Source organism: Orbicella franksi, chromosome 9 (assembly GCF_964199315.1).
Source record: "Orbicella franksi chromosome 9, jaOrbFran1.1, whole genome shotgun sequence".
NCBI classification, from domain to species: Eukaryota; Metazoa; Cnidaria; class Anthozoa; order Scleractinia; family Merulinidae; genus Orbicella; species Orbicella franksi.
The window spans coordinates 29440206-29448065 of record NC_138153.1 but is presented as its reverse complement, the minus strand read 5'-3'; the positions used below and the strand labels follow the sequence as shown (position 1 = coordinate 29448065).

At 38.7% G+C, this 7860-nt stretch overlaps 5 non-coding genes across 5 annotated transcripts; 1 reads left to right on the top strand and 4 right to left on the bottom strand.

Moving 5' to 3' along the window:
- The first annotated feature begins 1558 nt into the window (after positions 1-1558).
- Trnai-gau (transfer RNA isoleucine (anticodon GAU)) lies at positions 1559-1631 on the top strand. Its single transcript has one exon. It is a non-coding gene; the product is annotated as a tRNA-Ile (tRNA).
- Positions 1632-4663: 3032 nt separating this feature from the next.
- On the bottom strand, positions 4664-4736 carry Trnaa-agc (transfer RNA alanine (anticodon AGC)). The gene has a single exon. It is a non-coding gene; the product is annotated as a tRNA-Ala (tRNA).
- Positions 4737-5005: 269 nt separating this feature from the next.
- On the bottom strand, positions 5006-5078 carry Trnai-gau (transfer RNA isoleucine (anticodon GAU)). The gene has a single exon. It is a non-coding gene; the product is annotated as a tRNA-Ile (tRNA).
- Positions 5079-5725: 647 nt separating this feature from the next.
- Positions 5726-5798, bottom strand: Trnaa-agc (transfer RNA alanine (anticodon AGC)). Its single transcript has one exon. It is a non-coding gene; the product is annotated as a tRNA-Ala (tRNA).
- Positions 5799-6942: 1144 nt separating this feature from the next.
- On the bottom strand, positions 6943-7015 carry Trnai-gau (transfer RNA isoleucine (anticodon GAU)). The gene has a single exon. It is a non-coding gene; the product is annotated as a tRNA-Ile (tRNA).
- Between the last annotated feature and the right edge of the window lie 845 nt (positions 7016-7860).

The following is a 7860-nucleotide window of genomic DNA, read 5'->3' as shown; positions in this document are numbered from 1 at the left end:
CCCATTTATTATTTTTTGTGACAAGCCTACGGTAGAAATCCAAGTAGATTATCGTAACGTTTTCCACAAAAAAGCATTTTAGGTTTGCTTTTCTATTTACTGGAACAAATGTTCAAAGTCGTTTCCTGATATATAACGGATCTGTTAACCTTGCTGAACTAACTTCAAATTGTCATGTTCTTTTGTGTCAGTATTGTCTGTTTCTTTCCTCGTTAAATGGATTAACCCATCACCACAGATGATGATCTACTAGATACCGTAATGGTAATATAAATCAGGTAAATCTCTAAATCTACTCAATCACGGTAATTTCACTCATAAGTTTCTATTATAGACGTATTCTGGGGGATTAGCTCAATTGGTAGAAACAAGTATAGATATAAAGGTCAGCTCTTAAATAGCTTATCGTATTCAGTTTTTCATCAGGCCATAAATAGGGTAGGAAAAATCGTAGATTTTGGTGTCAAATAGCGCAAGAGGGGCGCTACACCCCAAACCATATGTTTTTGGGATTAACTTCCCTCCCACCACTTCTCCCCGGGCCTGCCCATAAGTCGTTCGCAAACCATAAAAAGAGATATATAACCAATCCTATTATTTAGAAATTCGTTATCTGAAGTTACTTAACTCGCTATATAAAGGAAAGCAATTGTTTTATAACCAAAAGCAGAAAAAAACTGCGAGATTAGTTCAAATGCCATGCGCCCGCTTAGCATGCGGGAGGTACCGGGATCGATACCCGGATTCTCCAGTGATACTTCTTTTTTTTTCTAATGATAACAACGATCTTTGTTATCACTGAAATATTTTTTTTTATTTATTTAATTGCCTGTTTTTGCTGTTTTGTTTTGTTTTGTTTTTTTTTATCAGAGGCTTACCGCAGAACTCAAGGATCTGATTATCCTGCTGAACCAGGTTCAAATTGTCATATTCTTTTGTGACGCCTTTGTATTGTCTGTTTCTTTTCTTGTTAAATAGACTAACCCATCACCGCAGATGATGATCTACCAGATACCGTAATATAGATCATATAAATCTGTAAATCTACTCAATCACTGCAATTTCATCCATACGTTTCCACAGTGGGATATGTTCTGGGGGATTAGCTCAAATGGTAGAGCGCCCGCTTTGCATGCGGGAAGTACCGGGATCGATACCCGGATTCTCCAAGATCAAGAGTTTTCCTACCCATGGTAACATTTTGTTGTCTTTTCTTTTCTTTTCTTTTCGCAGTTCTCTTTTCTTCATTTATCTGCTAATAAAACGCGGGGAGTGTGCCATGACTTGCTGCACAAAATCACTGTATTACTATCACTGCTCTCTACTGGAACTAGAACAAAAGTCCTTGTCGTTCAATCTCTATCTCCAGCAGCCGAAGATGGTGAAGATGACAACCCTGGAGTGTCTTATTACTCAAGTGATATGAAATACCTAAGGGAGTTTTGGGAACTGCCAAGTGCCCATTCTTTAGCAAAGTAGATGGTAACATTTAAAATCCGGTCCTGCAACAGACTGAAACTAATTTGGTTTTTATTTTAACAAAAGCGCAACAGCAATTGGTCCGTTAGCTCAGTAGGTAGAGCGTGGTGCTGATAACGCCAAGGTCGTGAGTTCGACCCTCACACGGACCACGGCAATTTACTTTTCATGTGTTTTTTTTTACGTGGATTTAAAAACATTTTAAAGCTGAAGTTCGCTTCTTTTTTTCAGCAAACGCCTCAAGGAAAACAGTAGGAATCATGAACTCAGTCGGGCTATCTTGGCTGAACTAGCCTACAATTTTCATGTCCTTTTGAGTCAGTATTCTCTGTTTGAACAGAAACATTGAGCTACTTTATATCTATTCAGTTTGGTAGAGCGCCCGCTTAGCATGTGGGAAATACCAGGATCGATACCCGAATTCTCCAAGGAACATTTTTCTCTCGTGATAACATTGAGGGGTTTTTTTATTTTCTCCGTGTCTATTGTGTTTTTTCCTCCATTTTTAATTTTTTGTGACAAGCCTACGGTAGAAATCCAAGTAGATTGTCCTAACGTTTTTCGCAAAAAGCATTCTATTGCTGCTCTTCTTTTCACTGAAACAAAGTCCAAGGTCGTTCCCCGATCTATAACGGATCTGATGACCCTGTTGAACTAGCTTAAAATTGTCATAAAAGTGTATACATGAAAGATCATATATTTGAACTGCGGAGAATGATATGAAGACATGATTGATCATGGGAGTTATGCGCACAACTTAAGCAGTTGTGGAATTTAAGCCCTCACACGGACCACGACTATTTTTTTTTATATGGTATGGTGACTCAAAAACATTTTAAAGCTTGTATTTGTCTCTCTGTTTTTAGCAAACTCTTCTAAGGACAACTCTGAGAGCATTACATACCTGAATCATGAACACAGACTACCCAGCCTGAACTAGCTTACAATTCTAATGTTTTGAGTCAGTTTTCTCTGTTTGAATAGAAAATTGAGCTACTTTAAATCACTTCAGTAATAGCAACTGAAGTTGAACTTTCGAACGTTATCAATTTTTCGATAAAACGATTCTTCTACTTTTGCAGTAGTCTCAAGTCATGTACTGGCAAATTAGAATCGAAACTTAAATTGAGCTTCTGTTATCTTAAAAAAAACAAATGGAGAATCCGGGTATCGATCCAAGTACCTTCCGCATGCTAATCGGGCGCTCTACCATTTGAGCTAATCCCCCATTTTACTGGTGTTTTAATGAAAGTAAAGTTATGTAATGAAATAAAGTGATAATGCGAAGCTATATCCATGTTTTCGACAAATTTTGCTGAAAATGAAAGGAGATATTAACGCGCTACCTTTATTGTGATTTTAAAACACTTAAAAATGCTATTTTAAAATTATTCAAGAACTGATCATTTGCCAGATAACATTAAAGAATTACTGTAGATCTGAATTTTGTATTTCGAAGTAAAAAACACCGAAACATTCCAACAACGTGAACATTAAAACACAAAATGAAAAAAACACACGCCTTGAACTTAGAACTTGCGATCTAGTTTATATTCTTAGTTCGTTAAAGCTATTCAATTAGCCGTAAACAGCTATTTTTTTACTTAATTATGTCACATTTAGTTTCGTTTTATGAGCAGAAAAATGAGAAAAAAAGAATTGCAAAAAAGAGAAAAAGACAAAAAAATTATCTTCATTTTGGAGAATCCGGGTATCGATCCCGGTACTTCCCGCATGCAAAGCGGGCGCTCTACCATTTGAGCTAATCCCCCATTGAACAGATATTCCAATGAAAATAAGGCTATGTAATAAAATAAACTGATAATGCGAAGCTATATCCATGTTTTCGACAAATTTTGCTGAAAACAAAAAAAGATATTAACGCGCTACCTTTATTGTGATTTTAAAACACTTAAAAATGCTATATTAAAATTATTCAAGAAGTGGTAATTTACCAGATAACATTAAAGAATTACTGTAGATCTGAATTTTGTATTTCGGAGTGAAAAACACCGCAACAATCCAACAACGTGAACATTTATTACCAGTTTTCATTGCATACACGAGTTGAACTTAGAACTTACGGTCTAGTTTATATTCTTAGTTCGTCAAAACTATTCAGATAGCAGCAAACAACTGTTTTTTCATTTAGCTATGTTACATTTAGAAAAAGACAAATAAATTATCTTTATCTTAGAGAATCCGGGTATCGATCACGGTACTTCCCACAAGCAAAGCGGGCGCTCTACCGTTTGAGCTAATTCCCCAGAATACACCCCCCATTGGAAACTTATGAGTGAAAGAACTGTGATTGAGTAGATTTAGAGATATACATGATGTATATTACCGTATTTAGTAGAACATCATCTGCGGTGATGGGTTAATCCATTAACAAGAAAAGAAACAGACAATCCTGACACAAAATAACTTGACAATTTTAAGCTAGTTCAGCAAGGTAATCAGATCCGTTATATATCGGGGAACGACCGTGGACATTTGTCCAGTGAAAAGAAAAGCAGCAATAGAGTGCTTTTTGGCGTAAAACGTTAGGAAAATCTACTTGGGTATCTAAACGGTTGGCCTCTGACAAAAGATGTAAAAAAAGAAAGAAAGCAACAGCAAAAACACGTTATTTAAAAAAACAATATTTAGCTGCGTAGCAAATATCATTTTTTCACGAGAATAAAAAAAAAAAACAGTATCATTGGAGAATCCGGGTAACGATCCCGGTACCTCCCGCATGCTAAGCGAGCGCTCTACCATTTGAGCTAATTCCCCAAATACAATGTTTGAATAGCAGATGGCCAATGCCTTAGATACTCGTATACTAAAAAACAAAACGTGAAGTCATGCTGTCAAGTAGAGAAAAAGTATCATTGGTAATGGTCTTTGTGAGGGTTCAAAACACAACCTCGGCCTTTCGGTCTTCTCTTTTCAGTTCGTGAGGTCGTTATCTTGGCCTTCCTCGGCTGCCGGAGACAGAGAGCAAATAACCAAGAACCTTTCTTCTAGCGCCTGGAAATAGCAGAGTAACTATAGTCGAGTGATTTTGTGCAGGGAGCCATGGCACTCTTCCCACGTAGGTAACAGTAACTGGAGATAAATTAGGAAAGAAAGACCAGCAAAAAGAAAAGAAAAGACAAAAATGTTGCCATGAGTAGCAAAACTATCTTTGCCTTGTCCTTGGAGAATCCGGGTATCGATCCCGGTACCTCCCGCATGCTAAGCGGACGCTCTACCATTTGAGCTAATTCCCCAGGATATGTTAGTGATTGAAAGTTATGACTCCACTTGCTGTAACTGAATAGATTTAAAGTGGCTCAACGTTCTGTTCAAACAGAGAATGCTGACTCAAAACAACATGAGAATTGTAAGCTTGTTGAGGCAGGGTAGCCTGTATTTATGATTCGGGAAATACTCTCGGGTTGTCCTTAGAACAGTTTCCTGGAAAAAGAAAAAGTGACGAACATCAGCTGTAAAATGATTTTCAATCCACCTATCACAAAAAAATAAAACCAAATTTTCGTGGTCCGTGTGAGGGTCGAACTCACGACCTTGGCGTTATCAGCACCACGCTCTGCCGACTAAGCTAACGGACCAACTGGTATTACACAAGTGTTAAACAAAAGACAAATTTGTAATCCACAGCAGGACCGGAGTTAAAATGTTACCATCTAATTTTGGTAAAGAATTACTGCTTGGCAGTTCGCTAGACTCCTTTCGGGTTTTCATATCACCCGAGTAATCAGACACTCCAAAGTCGTCATCTTCGCCATCCTCGGCTGCTAAAGAAAGAGAGTGAACGACAAGGGCCTTTGTTCTAGTGCCAGTAGATAGCAGAGTGAATGGCATACAGTGATTTTGTACAGGACGTCATGGTACACTACCCGCGTTTTATTTGCAGTTAAAAATAACTGCTTAGAAAAAACAAAGAAACAAACAAAATGTTACCATTGGTAGCAAAACTATTTTTCTTGGGGAATCCGGGTATTGCTTTCGGTACTTCCCGCATGCAAAGCGGGCGCTCATTTCAGCTAATACCCCAGAACACATTCATCCGAATAGAAACTTATGAGTGAAATTACTCTGATGAACTAGATTTAAAGATTTACGGGATTTATATTGTGGTGTCTAGTAAATTATCACCTCCAGTGATGGTTTGTCCCTGTAGCAAGAAAAAAAAAGCAGACACCAAAACAATTAAAATATCTTTGTTGTCACGAGAGGAAAAAAAAGAACTTGTCCTTGGAGAATCCGGGTATCGATCCCGGTACCTCCCGCATGCTAAGCGGGCGCTCTACCATTTGAGCTAATTCCCCGGAATACGTTAACTATTTGAAAGTTGTGTCTCCAATCGCTGTAACTGAATAGATTTAAAGTAGCTCAAGTTCCTGTTCAAACAGACAATACTGACTCAAAAGAACATGAGAGTTGTAAGTAAGTTCAGACAGGGTAGCCAGGCTGTGTTCGTGATTCAGGTAATGCTCTCAAGTTTGTCCTTAAGCAGTTTGCAAAGAAACGGAGACGAATATCAGCTTTAAAATCTTTTTGAATCCACGTATCAAAACTAATAAAAATAAATATTCGTGGCCCGTCTGGGGGTCGAACTCACGACCTTGGCGTTATCAGCACCACGCTATACCGACTGAGCTAACGGACAATTTGCTGTTACAAATTAGCTTCTAGAATACTGCAAGACTGGATTCTTAAATGGTCTTAAATGTTATCATCTAATTTCGAGAAAGAATGAATGCTTGGCGGTTCGTTAGACTCCTTCCGGGATTTCATATCACCCGAGACATCAAACACTCCAAGGTGGTCATCTTCGCCATCCTCGGCTGCTGGAGATATAGGGTGAACGACTAGGACCTTTGTTCTAGTGTCAGTAGATAGCACGGTGACTTTAATACTAGCCTGCAGAACAGGCGGATTAGCAGGCTCTAGCGCGATGCACGAACGTATTGCGCTAGAACCCGCTAATCCGCCTGTACTGTAGGCTACTTTAATACAGTAATTTTGTGCAGGCAGTCATGTGCAGGTAAATGAGGAAAAGAGAACTACAAAAAGGAAAGAAAAGACATAAATGTTACTATTGTTGCAAAGAACTTGGCCTTGGAGAATCCGCGTATCGATCCCGGTACTTCCCGCATGCGAAGCGGGCGCTCTACCATTTCAGCTAATTCCCCGGAATACGCGTTTGCCATTTGAAAGTAGTGGCTGCAGTTGGTGTAACTGAATAGATTTAAAATAGCTCAATTTTCTGTTCAAACAGAGAATATTGACTCAATAGAACATGGGAATTGTAATCTAGTTCAGCCAGGTATTGCTCTCAGTGTTTTCCTCGAGGCGTTTGCTGAAAAAAAAAGAGACGAACATCAGCTTTAAAATGTTTTTGAATCACGTAACAAAACAACAACAACAACAACAACAAAAACAAACAAAAAGTAGAAAAAAAAATTGTCGTGGTCCGTGTGAGGGTCGCACTCACGACCTTGGCGTTATCAGCACCACGCTCCACCGACTGAGCTAACGGACCAACTGCTGTTACGCTAATGTTAAAATAGGAAGTCAAGTTAGTTTGTAGTCTACTGCAGGACCGGATTTTAAATGCTACCATTGACTTTGGTAAAGAGTGAGCGCGTGGCAGTTCGCAAAACTTTTTTCTTTCATGTCGCCCGAGACATCAGACACTCCAAGGTCGTCATCTTCGCCATACCCGGCTGCTAGAGATAGAGAGTGGACGACAAGGACCTTTGTTCTAGTGCCAGTAGATAGCAGAGTAACTAGAATACGGTGATTTTGTGCGGGAAGTCATGACACACTACCCGCGTTTTATGAGAAGATAAATAAGGAAAAGAGAACCACAAAAAGGAACGAAAACACAAAAAAAAAAGTGTTACTATTGTTGCAAAAAACTTGGCCTTGGAGAACCCGGGTATCGATCCCGATACTTCCCGCATGCAAAGCGGGCCCTTTACCATTTGAGCTAATCCCCCAGAAAACATTCCTCAATAGAAACTTATGAGTGAAATTAGTGTGATTGAGTAGATTTAGAGATATACATGATTTATATTAGGGTATCTAGTAGATCATCATCTGCGGTGGTGGGTTAATCCATTTAACAAGAAAAGAAACAGACTGTCACAAAAGAACATGACAATTTGAAGCTAGTTCAGTAGGTTAATCAGATCCGTTATATATCGAGCGACTTTTGACATCTGTTTCAGTGAAAAGAAGAGCGGCAATTGAATGGTTTTTGCGGAAAACGTTAGGACAATCTACATGGAAATTACCGTAGGCTTGTCAGAAAATATCAAATATGGAGGGAAAAACAACAAGAAAAACGAAAAAATGAACAAAAAACGTTTCACTAATAGCAAA